Genomic DNA, 19,093 nt, shown 5'->3' with positions numbered 1-19,093 from the left:
TTATTTCACTCTTATTTGTGAATGATAATTGAACTGGGTATATAATTGTAAGTCAGTGGTTAAGCTGGTTTTCTGTTTTATTTTAGCCTCAGTTTTTGCTGATGAGATGTCAACTCAGTCTAAATGTTCCTTGCAGACAATGTGCCTTTTTTTTTTCTATTGTTCTAAAGTTATTTTAGAGGTTCTAAAATAACTATATACAGTTTCACCATATATAGCTGAGGTTTCTATGATTTATTGTAGTCAATGTTTGTTGTGATTCTTCAGTCAGAGGATTTGTGGGTTTTTGTTAATTCTAGAATATTCTCAGCTACCACTTAGTCGAATATTCCATTCATTCTAGTCTTCTACTTTTTTTTTAATAATTTTATTTTTTTAATGGGGCGACATCAATAAATCAGGATACATATATTCAAAGATAACAAGTCCAGGTTTATCTTGTCTTTCAATTATGTTGCATACCCATCACCCAAAATCAGATTGTCTTCTGTCATCTTCTATCTAGTTTTCTTTGTGCTCCTCCCCCTCCCCCTTGCCCTCTCCCTTTCCCCCCTCCCCCTGTAACCACCACACTCTTATCAATGTCTCTTAGTTTCACTTTTATGTCCCACCTACGTATGGAATAGTGCAGTTCCTGGTTTTTTCTGATTTACTTATTTCACTCTGTATAATGTTGTCAAGATCCCACCATTTTGCTGTAAATGATCCGATGTCATCATTTCTTATGGCTGAGTAGTATTCCATAGTGTATATGTGCCACATCTTCTTTATCCAGTCATCTATTGACGGGCTTTTTGGTTGTTTCCATGTCCTGGCCACTGTGAACAATGCTGCAATGAACATGGGGCTGCATGTGTCTTTACGTATCAATGTTTCTGAGTTTTGGGGGTATATACCCAGTAGAGGGATTGCTGGGTCATAAGGTAGTTCTATTTGCAGTTTTTTTGAGGAACCACCATACTTTCTTCCATAATGGTTGTACTACTTTACATTCCCATCAGCAGTGTATGAGGGTTCCTTTTAATCCACAGCCTCTCCAACATTTGCTATTACCTGTCCTGCTAATAATAGCTAATCGAACAGGTGTGAGGTGGTATCTCATTGCCGTTTTGATTTGCATTTCTCTAATAACTAAAGAAGATGAGCATCTCTTCATATATCTGTTGGCCATTTGTACTTCCTCCTGGGAGAAGTGTCTGTTCATGTCCTCTTCCCATTTTTTTATTGGATTGTTTGTTTGTTTGTTGTTGAGTTTTATGAGTTCTTTGTATATTTTGGATATTAGGCCCTTATCTGAGCTGTTGTTTGAAAATATCATTTCCCATTTAGTTGGTTTTCTGTTTATTTTGTTATCAGTTTCTCTTGCTGAGCAAAAACTTCTTAGTCTGATGTAGTCCCATTCATTAATTTTTGCCTTCACTTCTCTTGCCATTGGAGTCAAATTCATAAAATGCTCTTTGAAACCCAGGTCCATGAGTTTAGTACTTATGTCTTCTTCTATGTACTTTATTGTTTCAGGTCTTATGTTTAGATCTTTGATCCATTTTGAGTTAATTTTAGTACAGGGGGACAAACTGTAGTCCAGTTTCATTCTTTTGCGTGTGGCTTTCCAGTTTTCCCAGCACCATTTATTGAAGAGGCTTTCTTTTCTCCATTGTGTGTTCTTGGCCCCTTTATCAAAAATTATTTGACTATATATATATATATATATATATATATATATATATATATATATATGTGTGTGTGTGTGTGTGTGTGTGTGTGTGTGTGGTTTTATTTCTGGACTTTCTATTCTGTTCCATTGGTCTGAGTGTCTACTTTTCTGCCAATACCATGCTGTTTTGATTGTCGTGGCCCTATAATATAGTTTGAAGTCAGGTATTGTAATGCCCCCAGCTTCATTCTTTTTCTTTAGGATTGCTTTGGCTATTCAGGTTTTTTTATAGTTCCATATAAATCTGATGATTTTTTGCTCTATTTCTTTAAAAAATGTCATTGGAATTTTGATGGGAATTGCATTAAATTTGTATATTGCTTTGGGTAATATAGCCATCTTGATTATATTTATTCTTCCTAACCAAGAACAAGGAATATTCTTCCATCTCATTATATCTTTTTCAATATCTCTTAACAATGGTTTATAGTTTTCATTATATAAGTCCTTTACATTCTTTGTTATGTTTATTCCTAAGTATTTTATTTTTTTTGTTGCAATTGTGAAGGGGATTATTCTTTTGAGTTCGTTCTCAGTTGTTTCATTGTTGGCATATAGAAAGGCTATGGACTTCTGTATGTTAATTTTGTATCCTGCGACCTTACTGTATTGGCTTATTGTTTCTAGTAGTCTTTTTGTGGATTCTTTGGGGTTTTCGATGTATAGGATCATATCATCTGCAAAAAGTGATACCTTTACTTCTTCTTTTCCGATACGGATGCCTTTTATTTCTTTGTCTTGTCTGATTGCTCTGGCTAGAACCTCTAGTACCACATTAAATAAGAGTGGAGAGAGTGGACAACCTTGTCTTGTTCCTGATTTAAGGGGGAAAGCCTTCAGTTTAGTGCCATTTAATATGATGTTAAGCTGATGGTTTATCATATATGGCCTTTATCATGTTGAGATATTTTCCTTCTATACCCATTTTGTTGAGAGTCTTAAACATAAAATTGTGTTGTATTTTATCGAAAGCCTTTTCTGCGTCTATTGATAAGATCATGTGGCTTTTGTTCTTTGTTTTGTTGATATGGTGTATTACGTTAACCGTTTTACGTATGTTGAACCATCCTTGAGATTCTGGGATGAATCCCACTTGATCATGATGTATTATTTTTTAATATGTTGTTGTATTCGATTTGCTAGTATTTTGTTTAGTACTTTAGCATCTGTATTCATTAGAGATATTGGTCTGTAGTTTTCTTTTTTTGTGCCATCCTTGCCTGGTTTTGGTATGAGGGTTATGTTGGCCTCATAAAATGTGTTTGGAAGTATTGCTTCTTCTTCAATTTTTTGGAAGACTTTCAGTAGAATAGGAACCAAGTCTTCTTTGAATGTTTGATAAAATTCGCTGGCATAGCCGTCAGGGCCTGGACTTTTAGTTTTGGGGAAGTTTTTAATGGTTTTTTTTATTTCTTCTCTACTAATAGGTCTGTTTAGGCTTTCTGCTTCTTCTTGACTCAGTCTAGGAAGGTTGTATTGTTTTAGGAATTTATCCATTTCCTCTAGATTGTTGAATTTAGTGGCATAAAGTTTTTCATAGTATTCTACAATAATTCTTTGTATATCTACGGTGTCTGTGGTGATTTCTCCTCTTTCATTTTGGATTTTGTTTATATGAGTTCTTTCTCTTTTTTCCTTGGTAAGTCTTGCCAGGGGTTTGTCAATTTTGTTGATCTTTTCAAAGAACCAGCTCTTTGTTCTATTAGTTTTTTCTATAGTTTTACTGTTCTCTATTTCATTTATTTCTGCTCTGATTTTTATTATCTCCTTTCTTCGGCTGGTTTTGGGTTGTCTTTGTTCTTCTTTTTCTAGTTCCTTAAGGTGGGAAGTTAAGTGGTTCACTTGGGCTCTCCCTTGTTTGTTCATATATGCCTGAAGTGATATGAACTTCCCTCTTATCACTGCTTTTGCTGCATCCCATAGATTCTGATATGTCGTATTGTCATTTTCATTAGTCTGTATATATCTTTTGATCTCTGCACTTATTTCTTCTTTGACCCATTCATTTTTTGAAAATATGTTGTTTAGTTTCCACATTTTTGTGGGATTTTTTCCTCTTTTTTGCAGTTGAATTCTAGTTTCAAGGCTTTATGATCAGAAAATATGCTTGGTACAACTTCAATTTTTCTGAATTTGCTGATGTTGTTTTTGTGGCCCAACATATGGTCAATTCTTGAGAATGATCCATATACACTGGAGAAAAATGTATACTCAGTCACTTTGGGATGAAATGTCCTGTAGATGTCTATCATATCCAGGTGCTCTAGTGTTTTGTTTAAGGCCACTATATCTTTGTTGATTCTCTGTTTGGATGACCGATCTAGAGCCGTCAGCGGTGTATTGAGGTCTCCAAGTATGATTGTATTTTTGTCAGTTTTTGTTTTAAGGTCAATAAGTAGCTGTCTTATATATTTTGGTGCTCCTTGGTTTGGTGCATATATATTAAGAATTGTTATATCTTCTTGATTCAGTGTCCCCTTAGCCATTATGAAATGGCCATTTTTGTCTCTGAGTACTTTTGTTGTCTTGTAGTCAGCATTATCCGATATGAGTATTGCTACACCTGCTTTTTTTTGGATGTTATTTGCTTGGAGTATTGTTTTCCAGCCTTTCACTTTGAATTTGTTTTTATCTTTGTTACTTAGATGAATTTCCTGTAGGCAGCATACAGTTGGATTTTCTTTTTTAATCCATTCTGCTACTCTGTGCCTTTTTATTGGTGAGTTTATTCTGTTTACATTTAGTGTAATTATTGACACTTGTAGATTCTTTATAGCCATTTTATGAATTGCTTTCTGTTAGTTTTGTATCTTGTTTGATCCTTCTCTTTCATTTTTCTATCTTTTGTTTTCATTTGGTTGTATTCCATACATCTTTCCTCTGTTGCTATCTTTTTTATTTCATGTGCTTCTATGGTGGTTTTTTCAATGGTGGTTACCTTTAAGTAATGAAAAGGGTTCCTACCCTGTTCATTGTAGCGCACTATTTTGTGAGTACTTTTGCACTCCATCGTCTTTTGCTACTGTTAATCTCCATCCTCTCCCCCCTTTCTTTTTGTTGTTGTCACAGTTTAAATTTGGTTTTATTGTGTTCTTCTTGGAGCTTTTACTTGTGGCTTTGTTTTTTTTTTGTTCTTTGTATCTGATTGGAGAACCCCCTTTAGTAATTCCTGGAGTGGGGGTTTTCTGATGATAAAATCCCTCATCTTTTCTGTATCTGTGAATGTTTTTATTTCTCCTTCATATTTGAAGGATAGCTTTGATGGGTATAGTATTCGTGGCTGAAAGTTCCTCTCTTTCAGGACTTTAAATATTGGGGTCCACTCTCTTCTAGCTTGTAGAGTTTCTGCTGAGAAATCTGATGATAATCTAATGGGCCTTCCTTTATATGTTGTATTCTTCTTTTCCCTGGCTGCCTTGAGAATTTTTTCTTTGCCGTTGGTTTGTGCCAATTTCATTATGATATGCTTTGGAGTAGGTTTGTTGGGGTTAAGAAAACTTGGAGTTCTGTTTGCTTCATGAATTTGAGGCTTTAGTTCTTTCCACAGGCTTGGGAAGTTCTCATCTATTATTTGTTTGAGTATGTTCTCCATTCCATTTTCTCTCTCTTCTCCCTCTGATATGCCTATTATTCTTATGTTATTCTTTCTGATGGAGTCAGATAATTCTTGTAGGGCTATCTCATTTTTTTTAATTTTTGAGTCTCTTTCTTCTTCTCTCTGTTGTGCCTCAAGTTGCTTGTCTTCTATTTCACTAATCCTCTCTTCTATCTGGCCAGTTCTATTAGCTAAGCTTGTTACCTCGTTTTTCAGCTTGTGAATTGAGTTTTTCATCTCTGTTTGATTTGTTTTTATAGTTTCAATTTCCTTGGACATATATTCTTTGTGTTCATTGCGTTGTTTTCTGAGCTCTCTAAATTGCCTTTCTGTGTTTTCTTGTATATCTCTGAGTATTTTTAGGATTTCTATCTTGAATTCTCTGTCATTTAGCTCCAAGGTTTCCAATATATTAAATTTTTTCTCCATAGATTTTTCCTCATCTAGCTGTGTTACCTCTCTTTCTTTTGTATCCATATTTGATTTTCTCTTCCTTAATGGCATCTGAGGGTGGTTTTGTTGATAGTATTAATGAGATTTAATAAAGAATAAAAAGTTAAAAAATAAAAAATCGAAAAAAGTTGTTTTTTTTAAATTAATAATAAAATAAAGAAAAATAAAATAAAAATTAAGAAAAAGGAAATTATTCCCCCCTCTTTTTTTTCTCTCCTCTCCTCTCCCGTCTTTCTTGAGAAAATCTTATGGTGAACTGTGAATTATATTGTATTTAATAGAACAAACAATGCCTGTAATGGAGGGCCTGAATTGGGGAAAAGTAATAAAGGGGCAAGAAAAAGAATAAATTAAAAAAAATAAAAAAAAATAAAAAAGGGGGGTATGGACCCACAAAAAGCAAATAATGAAAAAATTTGGATCAAGAATAAAATGATTTGCTTTTAGGTGTTGGTTGACTAAGAGTTATGATGAGAGGAATAAGAGGGAAACAGGAAATTGGGGGAACAAATTAAAAAATTACTATTGTATTTAGTGGAACAAGAGCTTGATAAAATGGAGATCCAGAGATGGGAGCACTACTAGTGAGTTAAAAAGGTGAAGTAACCCTCCCCCCCCCAAAGTGCCACAAACATAAGTTTGAGTCCCAGATAAGATAATTTGTTCATTATTGAGGTTTGAATGAAAGGAGACGTAAAGGAGAAAGGAAGAAACTAATATAGGGGAGAAAAGAAAGAGAGAGAGAGAAAAAAATGAGGGAACCACTAAAAGAAGAAAAAAGAGGAGAGAGAGAAAGAGAGAGAGAGAGAGAGAGTTAAGGGTTTTGGAGTGCAACCCTCATAGAGAGAAAGGAAGAGGAAAGAAAAGATAATGGGAGATGTAGCACTTATGGGTAGTGTAGTTCAAGGAGAGGAGAGAGTAAGACCCGTAGAGAGTTAAACAACCAAATTGGAGGAGGAAAAAAAAAAATCAAGGATGAAGATAAGAGAAACAAATGAACAAATATAATAAAATGGGATAGGTTATAAAGTCTGCGGATTATTCTTGATTTTGAAAAGTTATCTTCTTGCTTTTTCTTTTCTCTCCCTCTTCCTGGCCGGTGACTCTGTACCCCGGGTTCTCCCCCTTTGACACGCTCAGGTAGAGGTTTGCAGTTGATAAGTCTCTATGGCGATGTCATGTATTGTGCTTCAGTCTCATTGGCAATCGGGGCTCATTAGCATTTATAGGCTCCGACAGTGAGAGAGTCTGTGTTCCTGGAGCCTCTCTCCTAGTCTTTCCTTCCTCAATTAGTAGCCTGATAATCCAGCTATGGGGTTGCTGCTGCCTCTGCCTGGATAGTAAGAGGCTCAAAGAGCTGGCAACTCCCCACTCTATTCCCACTCAGCACAGGGCTCTGGGTAAGGCTCAGTCAGTCAGAGCTGGTAGCATAATCAGGTGGGGCTTCTGCCCACTCAAAGACCTCTGGCTCTGCCACTCTGTCTGGTAACATGGGCGGGCACCCACTCACGGGGCGCTTGGAGTAAACTCTCGCTCACTATCTGCACGTGCAGACCAGGATGTCAGGCCAGAAGTCTCACCCTCGGAGTGAAACCCCCCACCCGCACTGAAAAGTTCCAGCGTTGGAATTGGCTCTCGCTCCGTCCCCGTGTGCGGCTTTTTCAAGGCGCTTGGGCGGCCTGAGATTCCGCTTTCGGCCCACACAAAGGCCCCTGACTCTGCCCCTCTGTGGGATAACACGGGCTCCCACTCCTGAGGTGCTGGGAGGAGTCTCTTGCCCACTCTCCGTGCGTGCAGACCAGGATGTCAGGCTGGAAGTCTCGCCCTCTGAGTGAAACCCCCCGCCCGCACTGAAAAGTTCCAGCGTTGGAATTGGCTCTCGCTTCCTTCCCGTGCGTGGCTCCCTCAGGGTGCTGGGGCGGCCCGAGATTCCGCGTTTTGGCCCACACAAAGGCCCCTGACTCTGCTCCTCTGTGGGATAACACGGGCAGTCACTGCTGAAGCACTCAGAAGAATCTCTTGCTCACTATCTGCACGCGCAGACCAGGATATCAGACCAGCAGCCTCACCCTCTGAGTGAAACCCCTTTCCGCACGGAAAAGTTCCAGCATTGGAATTAGTTCTCGCTCCCTCCCCGTGTATGTCTCTCCCAGGGCGCTGGGGCGGCCCGGAGGCTTTCAGCCCACACAAAGGCCTCTGACTCTGCCTCTCTGTGGGGTAACACGGGCGCACCCTCCTGGGGCTTTGGAAGGAATCTCTTGCCCACTATCTGCGCGCGCCAACCAGGAGATCGAGTAAAATGGCTGCCCCGCTTGTCTTTCTTTGTCTGGGTTTGGCGCTAGTGTTAGCTGTATTGCCCGGGTTGTCACAGAAACAGTTTTTCCTCGGCTTGGATCTCCGTGCCACAGCCTGGTTCGGCCGTTTGTGCCACGGCCTGGATCTATTCACCCCCTTTGCCCACCTTAGTTTCTATATTCTCAGTTTCCAGTGAAAGCCACCCTGTTTAGGTTAGTGAGGAAGGCGGAGCATTTCTTACTCCCTATTTCCTTCGGGGTTTGGTTATATATTTAGCAAATTTTTCACTCGATCATACCTTTGGGTGTATTGCGAAACATCTGGAGGCTCTAAGGATAGGTTTTTCTGTTTCTGGTTGAAGATCTTGTTGAGTTTTGGGGGAGATTTATTGGTATCGCTTCCTACCCCGCCATTACTCTCCATTCTAGTCTTTTTCTAGAAGTTCTATAAACATTATACTTTCTCACCTTATTCTTCCATTCTTTAGTTTTGTCATTTAAAAAAATATTGTGGGCCTTGGCCGGTTGGCTCAGTGGTAGAGTGTCATGACGCCTGGCATGTGTGAGTCCTGGGTTTGATTCCTGGCCAGGGCACACAGTAGAAGCACCCATCTGCTTCTCCACCCCTCCCCCTCTCCTTCCTCTCTGTCTCTCTCTTCCCCTCCCGCAGCCAAGGCTCCATTGGAACAAAGTTGGCCCAGGCACTGAGGATGGCTCTGTGGCCTCTGCCTCAGGCACTAGAATGGCTCTGGTTGCAACAGAGCGACCCCCCAGATAGGTAGAGCATCGCCCCCTGTTGGGCATGCCGGGTGGATCCCGGTCTGGCGCATGCGGGAGTCTGTCTGACTGCCTCCCCGTTTCCAACTTCAGAAAAATACAAAAATAAAAAAACAAAAACAAAACAAAACAAAAAATCTTGTGAACTGTATTTTGACCACTTTTTAGACCTATTTTTTATTTTGTTGTGATTTTTTTATTTAATACAAAGTAAGACAGTTAACTCTCCTCAAAAATAATATTAAACCTTAAGAGTAAGACTAAAATTTCATTAAAAAAATGACATTGGGCCTTGGCCAGTTGGTTCAGATGTAGAGCGTCGGCCTGGAGTGCGGAAGTCCCGGGTTCGATTCCCGGCCAAGGCACACAGGAGAGGCGCCCATCTGCTTCTCCACCCCTCCCACTTTCCTTCCTCTCTCTTTCTCTCTTCCCTTCCTGCAGCCAAGGCTCCATTGGAGCAAAAGATGGCCCGGGCGCTGGGGATGGCTCCTTGGCCTCTGCCCCAGGCGCTAGAGTGGCTCTGGTCTCGACAGAGCGACGCCCCGGATGGGCAGAGCATAGCCTCCTGGTGGGCATGCCGGGTGGATCATGGTTGGGCGCATGCGGGAGTCTGACTGCCTCCCCGTTTCTAGCTTTAGAAAAATACAAAAAAATAAATAAATAAATAACACTGTACCTTTCCTAATCAGATCCTTTAAAAATAGAGAATGATGTCTAAGATGGCTATAATCTTTAATAAGTAATTTTTAAATGCTTAGATTTATGCTAAGGAGATATCTCTGAAAATGGCTATGGGGGAAAGACCATATATATTATGCTTTTATTTGTTAAAACCAACAGATCAGTAGGCTGCAAAAGCATATATTTTTGAGGTCAAAGAGACTTGGGTTCAAATGCTAGTTTTGCATTAACAGTTATGTGACTTGGGCAACTTACTTTAAGCTCACTGAACTTCCCTAAATCTTAATTTAATCATTTATAAAGTAGACCCACCAGGATTAACTGCAGCAACCAATGATACGGTGTATATAAAGTGCAAAGTCTGGCCAATGGTAGGTTTTTATAAAGGATTAAAATTACTTCCAGCATAAGAATCTTAATCGTACTGATGCCATTGTGTCAGTTATCCCCATATAGTATTTGAGATCTTTTGATTAGTCATATCCCTTCATACCCCTTTTGCTATAACTTTGATATCCCTAGAATATACAAAGATAAGAGATATTAACCTAGATAAGAGATGTAACAATTGCTTGTGGGAAAGTTTGTGTTAAGTGATTTTTCACACATTTTTCTTCTGCAGCAGTCCCCTTGGACAGCTATCAAGGTCCCAAATAAAACATTTCTAGGGACCTTTCTTACAGCAGATGCTATAATGCAAAGTCTATCTGTGAGGCACACCCTGTAAGCAAGACCTCTAGTACTCTTAAGAGATAAGTGCTTAGAAAATTGATTGATTCAAAATGTGACTGTTACAAATATACCCTCTCTGTGATTTTTCAAACAAATATATTTAATTCTGTCTGGCAGTGTCCTCTAAATTGAATTCATATAAGAGATGAGTTCATTGGAAGATTATAATATATTGATGCAGGAATTACTCTGCCTTTGGTGGGGGCACGCTATGTCTACATGCTTGGGGTGTGATGGCAAGAATTGCCTTCACCAGATTATTCTCATGAATTCATTCTCTAGTGATAATTAGCACAGGAAATGGGATTTTTCCTATAAACACAGTTGGTAACCAATATCCCTGGATATGTATGTATGCAGGTATTTTCATGAATAAGCTTCTTGACTGAACAGCCACCAGAATGTAAGATAAATCCCATCTTTATTTAACAACATCAATTATCCTATTACCAGTGATCCACCATTGCACAAGTCTTCATTACCCAGAGCACAGAGAATGCTTGAGCCATTGGCAAAATGGTCGTCCCGTTGTTAATATCACTAAATTATTTAAGGTTCCCCTACCTTAAATAATTTAATGATATTAACAATTATAATAGTTAATATTTATTATTAACTAGGGGCTCTGTGTGCCTGATATTAATATATAATATTAACATATATATTAATATATATTTATGTGTATAATAAATATTAAATTCCATTTTCACAGAAACTTTGTGAGTAAGGTACTATATTAGACCTATTTCATAGATGTGGAAAATGAAGCAGAAGCAGTTAAGGGTGCACAGCTAGGCAGCAGAGAAGTGAATTCACCAGGAAAGATATTTTACCTTCCCCATGTGAATGTGAGGAGACCTGAGGGTGTGCGGAGCTGTCCTCTCTATGCTCAGTGATTCCTGGAGTCAGCTAATGAGCAGAAGCCATGGTTCTCTCCACTTTCCTGGTATGCAACACCTCTAGGTACACTGTAAAAAAGCCTAAAAGTAAGAGTTTAGCTCTGCTTAATTTAATTTTTATGCTTACTTTACTTAATATTTACATAACTAATTCTACTGGCACTTAGGTAGTAGTTCTGTCCTCCCTCCCTCCCTCCCTCCCTCCTTTCCTTCCTTCCTTCCTTCCTTCCTTCCTTCCTTCCTTCCTTCCTTCCTTCCTTCCTTCCTTCCTTCCTTCCTTCCTTCCTTCCTTCCTTCCTTCCTTCCTTCCTTCCTTCCTTCATGTGTGCTAAGTGCTTAGGGATAAAAACAGAATGAAGGAGAAGAGAAAAGTTTCTCTTCACTTGGGAGGTTTGCATTCTAGGTCAGGAAACTGGCTGCATAAATGGGAAACAACTGAAGGATGACATGACAAGGTTGGTCACAAGTTGATCACATCTTGAGTAGCACACACAGGACCATTTAATGCCTTCAGTCTCTTCCTCATATACACTTAGCCTCTAGCCTGCCTCTCTCTAATGGAGTTAATACACCACATCCCCACACTGTGGTCTTCCCAGTTCATTGCCCAGACTCTGCCACAGTCTTCCTGACTTTGCCTGTATATCACAGGCCCTTCTTGTTGAACAGAGCTAAAGTACTCTGACCAAGTTGACATCATAAATTTCAAACTATATGAGGTAAAATGGAAGTTCACCTGCTAGGCTTACAGAGATACAATTAGAGCATTAAATTAGCTTTAGCACACAGAGTAATTCTTATATATCTTTATTTCTTTCTCTTTTTTTTTAAATTGAGAGGCAGGAGGCAGAAAGAGAGACTTCTGCATGTGCCCCTACTGGAATCCACCCTGCAAGCCCCCTACCAGGTGATGCTCTGCCCATCTGGGGCTATTGCTCTATTGCTCCGCAACTGAGCTATTTTAGTGCCTGAGGCAAGGGCATGAAGCCATCCTCAGCAACCAGGGCCAACTTGCTCAAACCAATTGAGCCATGGCTGCGGGAGGAGAAGAGAGAGGGAGAAGGAGGGGTAGAGAAACAGATGGTCACTTCTCCTGTGTGCCCTTACTAGGGGTCAAACCTGGGACTTCAACAAGCTGAGCCAACGCTCTATCACTGAGTAAACCGGTCAGGGCCTATCTTTAGTTCTTTTATCTTTAATTCTTTATATCTTTGAAAACACTGGGCCATAAGCAAGCATTTCAGAATGTTGATGTGGTGATTGATTATAAAATGGGGAGATTTCTAGTCTCATCCTCAGTACTAGATTGTATTAGTCAGTTCAGGCTGTCATAACAGAATCCCATGGACTGAGTGGCTTAAACAACAGAAATTAATATCTTACAGTTCTGGTGACTGGTAAATCTGAGATCAAGGTGCCAGCATGGTTGTGTTCCAGTGAGGATTCTCTTTCTGGTTTGCAGATGGTCCCTTCTTGCTGTGTCCTCACATAGAGAAGAATCTCTAGTGTCTCTTCTTATAAGGTCACTAATCCCATCATGGGCGCTCTACCTTCATGACCTCATCTAAACCTAATCATCACTCAAAGGCCCTACCTCCCAATACCTTCACATTCAGGCTTGTGTTTCAACATAGAAATTTGGGGGGGGGGGACACAGCCACTCAAACCATAGTGAAGGTGCTTTTAGCTCCTAGAAGTAAGAGTATCTCCCTGGTTCTCTCTTCTCCTGGTCACCTCCCTTCCCCACTCCCAAGCGGGGCCTTCATACCATCCCAGGTGATTCACCACCATGTGGGACATTAACCTTTGTTTTATTTTTTAAGATTTTATTTATTCATTTTAGAGAGGAGAGAGAGGGAGGGAGAGAGAGAGAGAGAGAGAGAGAAGGGAGGAGCAGGAAGCATCAACTCCCATATGTGCCTTAACCAGGCAAGCCCAGGGTTTTGAACCAGCAACCTCAGCATTCCAGGTTGATGCTTTATCCACTGCGCCACCACAGGTCAGGCAACATTAACCTTTATGAAAGATCAAAATAACTCATCGTCCCAAAGTGGCCACCTTCTACTACTTGTTCATAGACCAGAGAAGGTATATCTTATATTAATACTTTATGTACTCTATAAGACTTCTGAAGACTCTATCTCAAAAAGTTATTTTTTATTAAAAATTTTTATAATATATGCACAAAATCAAAGAGTACAAAAGAGTATAACATCCATTTATCAAAACTCATCAAACAGAATCTCAATATAGCTGACTTAAATGAGAAAAGAAACCTGGTTATGATATTAACAATTCCTATCCCAGCCACTCTAGCCCTCTGCAGAGGCCACTATCTTTTTTTATTTTTTGAGAGGGAAGGGGAATGAGTAGGGGGCATAGCCTTCTAGAGATAACTTACTACATGTATATACATATAACTTTTTTTAAAAATAGAGATGGCAAAATTTTGTAACTCAGTTCTTCTGCTTGTTTTTGTCTCTCTAATTTTTCCATTGATTTGAAAGAAAGAAAGGGGGGAAGGGAGAGAGAGAGAAGCATCAACTCCTTGTTCCACTTTAGTTGTGTACTCATTGGTTGCTTCTCACATGCGCCCTGACCAGGAATCAAACCCAAGACCTTAGTGTGCCAGGATGACACTCTACCCACTGAGCAACCCAGCCAGGGCTACTTTTGTCTCTTAATGATGTATTGTAGAGACAACTCTGCCACTGCAGTCAGTACCTCCTCTTTCTTTTTGATGAGCAGCATGGTTTCCCTGTAGGGATCTGTAGTATCCATATCAGTTCTTTCTGAAGAACTTTTAGGTTGTTTGCAATCTTTTGTTACTTCAAACAATGCTTATATGTAAGCACAGTTATAGAATAAATTCTTATGTAAGTAGAATCATTGAGTCAAATTGTCTGCACACTGTAAAAGCTGTGAAATAGTTTAAATACACAGAAAGTACAAATGTAATGTAATTAGCACTCCATCCAGCATTGTTATACCTCAACAAAGAAAATCATATTTCATTTAAAAAGCATTAAAGTGTAAAGTTACTAATTTGTGGGTTATGCTTTCATGATCTAGAATAAGGAGGTTATTTGATTTTGCCTTAAAATCTGAAAGTCTGCATTCAAATGTTGGTAGGATTGTAAATGTGTTCTATCTAATGGCCTCAGCGATGTTGAAAGTGAATTGTTTTTTCTAACCCATCACCTGGGTGTTCCTGAGTATAATTGTTTGGCATGTGTGCCCCCAATCAATGAGATTACCCAGGCCTGAATTGACAGTGTGGGGGCTAGACAGAGACCTGAATTAGCTAAAAAGTGGCTGCCTGGACCACATAGATTCACCCTAAATATCTAGCCATCTGAGAAAGTATCTTCACAGGAATTCATTTTATTTTTTATAAAATGGAATGAGCTTTCAATTTTATTCTTAACTTCTAAATTGATGGTGGCTTAATCTCTTTTAAAGGCATGTGTGTATACTGTATGTATATATGTGATTTCCATTGCCCTTTACCACACACCTCATACCTTCTGCAAGGATTTTAAAAATGCTTTTCTGACTAGGAAGCAGGGTTATCTGTGCTCCATCCCCTACTCCCAAAGGGTTCACTTTCTCAGCTGGTTGCACACATACAGTTAAGGTTTTCCAGTTCTCTTTTGAAAGCTGATTTCAGTATCACACACAGCCTACTAAGTTTTAGCCTACTATTTGTGTAGATGGCTCTCTAGAGCTTTTAAATTTACTTAATTAAAATTCTAGAATGATATGATTCCAATGGTTTACATTAGTTTCACTCTTACCTTCCTCAGTTTCTCTTAGAGCCCTTTTCTGTAAGAATTCTTATTGAAGATAAAGGCAGCCTAGCAGACTGCTAAGCTCATAATTATTACTTTAAAAAACCCATTAAAATAATTAAAAGCGTTCATTGTTGAGCACAATGGAGTTCCACTCAGCTTGATATTTATACATCCCGCTGCCCCACGGATGCAGCTATCTTGTCCTTAAAATGAGAAGGGAAAGGCTGCAGTTTCCAGAAATCTCCTCTCCATCTTTGATTTCTTTTCTTCTTTGAGCTAAAATTATTCTATCAGTTAGCCACCGAGTTAGATTTTATAATCTGTTTGCAGTCCAACAGACGGGAACAAAAGGATGGGCACTCTCCTTTCCCTTTGTGCCTGGGATGTAGTAAAATTAGCACAACACAGTTCATTGCCCAGGCAGACAAGTATTGCCACACATAGGACAGACCTCTGGTGCCTCTATATTTTTCTCTCCCGTAGTGACAGAAAACCCATTGGACTCTAGCCGCAGCTGAGCTCTGGCAGCCATTGGCCCCAAAGATCTACCTCCTACTTGTTAGTAGGTAGAGGCCAGGTGAGGAGGTGGCCAATGGGTGATTTGTATCCAGGAGAACATGGCACAGTTAGCTATTTAAATCCAACTGGGATGATGTAAGCAAGTGGAGCTGGAAGGGTTAGGAAAAAGGCTAAAGGAGGGAGAAATCTTGTCAGGCAGCATTATTTCCAGAGAGCTGGGCTGAGGCGAAGCAGAGACTAACACACCCACCACCTGTGCACTGAGCCAAACTCCTAGTGCGTCCATGCTGCCTCCTCCTGGCCCTCCAGAATGGAGGAGTGGCTGCACAAAATAATCTGGTGCCAAATTCTGTGGGGAGTGTAATTCTTACATGATTTTTTTTTTTTTTTAACTGGAAGAGCAGGTCTCTGCTTAGATAAAAACACACACACCCGCTCTGGTTTGCAAACTGCTGGGGTTTCACAGGAAAGCTGGGCCTCCTCTCCCCACTGATAAGAGAGAAACGTTTGCTCCTGCCTCTGGAAGTCTGTGGTCCCAATAACCCTGTGGGGAACTTGCAAAGAGAGTTCTCAGCTGGGATGCCGTTTTGCAGCACAAGCAAATGTTAGACTCAGGAAATGATACTAAAGACATTTTGAAAAATGTGAGATGGGCCTGACACAGTGTTGGCACAGGATATGTGAGGGGAAGAGGTGTGGGGAGTGGTGATAAGGGCCCCTCGGGCCAGGCTGGGGCTCTTGCACAGCCTAGCCTCAGTTCCTAGCCTGAAGGTAGGAGGGGCCCTGAACAGTGAGGCTGAAGGGCCTCACAGAATGCAGCATGAGAGCAAAATCTGGTTATGCTCTCGAGGGGCCTGGGGAGGGGACAGACCATGAGGAAGGCGGGTGAGGCCCCTGAGACCACCTTTTACCATTGAGACCTTGGCAGTCCACCTGTATATGTACCACATTTTGAGAAATTGTGTCCGTTTGATTGGCTTTGCTCACACCTTTCCCAAAGCACCTCCTGTAGACAAAGCTGGCTTGGGGACAGGAGAAGATGCAGTGTGTCCTTGGGGTCTCTTATGGAGAGGCTGCACAATGCCCTTACACAGGTGCTCAATAAGAATTAGATGAAGAGGACACGCTGATTACTGCTAATGATGGAATAAGTTAATAACGGCAAGATGCCTGTTTCCGGGCAAATCCACCCCAGCGTGACAGAGCTGCTGATCTGCTTAGGGGGGTGGCTTTTCTTCCAGATGGCCATGGCCTTCGTGTCAGGGAAGGGCTCTCCTTCAAAGTCTGGTGCCCCCTGTTTGCCATGCAGTTTAGGAATCTGCTTTTATTTGCCACTCTTAAAAAATAAACATACTGGGCACCAGAAAAGGAGCTTTCCAACCTGAAGAGTGTTGTATGTGTTTGAGTACATGTGGCAAGACTCTCTCTTAGATAATTAGCAAGTGCTCCTGCCTCTGAGACATTATTCCATGCTTCCACCCCCAGCATTGTTCCGACAGCTCTGTTTTGAAGATTGCTGTTCATTTAGTAACTTTTGTTGTAAAGAGGAGAGGGGAAACTTGATGATGATATGTATTGAGGACAATTACTATATTTTGGTTTGTGTTTCTCCTGCAATAGTCTTCCTTTAAGGAATAAGAAGGGAGGTATTAATGTCTATTTGCCATTTTGTTTCCCTAATGTTGTTCTTGCTGCCATAATTTTAACAAGTGTGGGAAGACAGAACTATTTGAGGACTCCTTTAACTGACAAATTCTGCACAAACTCTGAAGGGGTCACTAAATTTAAATAACACAAAAGAACCGATATAGGTAGCGACGTGACAGAGCGCACGAAGAGGGTGATTGCACAGTACTGCAAAATCAACAGACAGTATCTCATCTCTGTCAAGCACACCCAGGCACAGGAAGATAAAATCTTTATCTCTAGGTAGACATGATTCCTGCTTCAGGGTGCTCAAAATCTACTGAAGGAACAGACACATATACAAGTACCTCTAGGACAAGCACATACGTGACCGAAGTGAAGAGAGCACCAAAGGCAACCAGAGTGCTGAGGAGGTAGTCGTTCCTGGGTGAGGCCTCCAGGCTGGACCTTAGGAGTGAGGAGGATTTCAACAGGTAAAATGGTGGATATCCCATATGAAACTCTGCAACCTTAAAAAAATACTCCGAGTCTATGTGAATTGAGCACAATGTCCAATATAGATTTCATTGAAAAGGAGGTTATTTGGCAACGGGTGTAGAATTGCTACGTTTAAGGTTCATATATATATATGGTCTACTGGAAAGTTCTGTCTGTTTTTGGAATAAAACAAAATACAATTTTTTTTTACCATCAATAAACTTTATTAAATAATATAATTGCCATTATTATTAATGATTTCTTGCCAGTGTGAGGGCAATTTGTATATCCCATTTTTGAAAAATGTTTTATCTTTTGATGAGAAAAATTGAACCAGTGCTTGTTTGATATCTTCTCATTTTTGAAGTTTTTGCCCTTCAAAAAATTTTGTAAGGACAAAAACAAGTAATAGTCGGAGGGTGCTAAGTCCAGGGAATATGGTGGATGCAACAGAATTTCCCAGCCTAGTTCTGCAATTTTTTGACGAGTCCCCAAAATACAGTGGCATAAATGAACTTTATCAGTAGCCATGGGTACACTATCGCTTCACACATAAGACTAACGTGAATCAACTTTGTTTTAGTTAATTTGCTACGTCAGTATGTATACATTAAGTGATAAAAATAGAGAAGCACACATGCGCCAAATAAACATGTGCTTACGTGTCAAAACTTGTTGTGATAGAAACGGACAGAACTTTCCGGTAGACCATATATATACATATACATATATATATGTATATATATATATGCATAGTAGTTGAGCTTTTTAAGTTCTAAAGGCAGACTGGATTAAAATCTAAATTCAGTACGTCCAGTGGATTGTGTTATTGTTGAAAATATTTACTGTCTCTTCCTGGGGAAGATTATTCTTTCCTGTGCATTGACACCAGGCTGGTCATATGACCTGCTCTGACTATGGAAATGAGAGCAGAAGTGAGGTATGCCCCTTCCAAGTAGATGTTGTAAGAGCCATCTTTTGCTTCTGCCGTGTTCTCTTTTCCTTAGATTCCGATGACCAGCTCCCAGAGGGAGGGTGCTCCTTAGGTCCTGCTTGGGTCCTGGAATAAAGTCAACATGGAGCAATGGAGCAGAGCCACACATGATTGACACAGTTCATTAGCATTAGCAAGAAACAAACCTTAGTTACTGTTAGCCACTGAGATGTCGATACCACAGCATAACTCAGCCTACATAGACTGATAGACACTTTACAACCAACGGGGTTTTATTTTACCTCTTTATACCTCAGTTTGCTTGTCTATAAAATGGGGATGTTAATAATGCCTACCTCAGATGATCATTGTAAGGTTAAAATTAGTTAATTTTAATATATACTGCATGGTGTCTAGTCCATAAAAATAATTCAGTAAATATTAGCAATCTTTAAATCTGCATGGAATATACATCAACCCATTAAAATTTTTTTTTAAGTATAGTTGGTAAACAATAATACTAGTTATATTAGTTTCAGGTGTACAATATCTTGATTTGACATTTTTGTACCTTGCA

The sequence above is a fragment of the Saccopteryx leptura genome, chromosome 3 (assembly GCF_036850995.1).
Source record: "Saccopteryx leptura isolate mSacLep1 chromosome 3, mSacLep1_pri_phased_curated, whole genome shotgun sequence".
Taxonomy (NCBI): domain Eukaryota; kingdom Metazoa; phylum Chordata; class Mammalia; order Chiroptera; family Emballonuridae; genus Saccopteryx; species Saccopteryx leptura.
The sequence above is the reverse complement of the archived record's forward strand: the minus strand, read 5'-3'. Positions refer to the sequence as shown.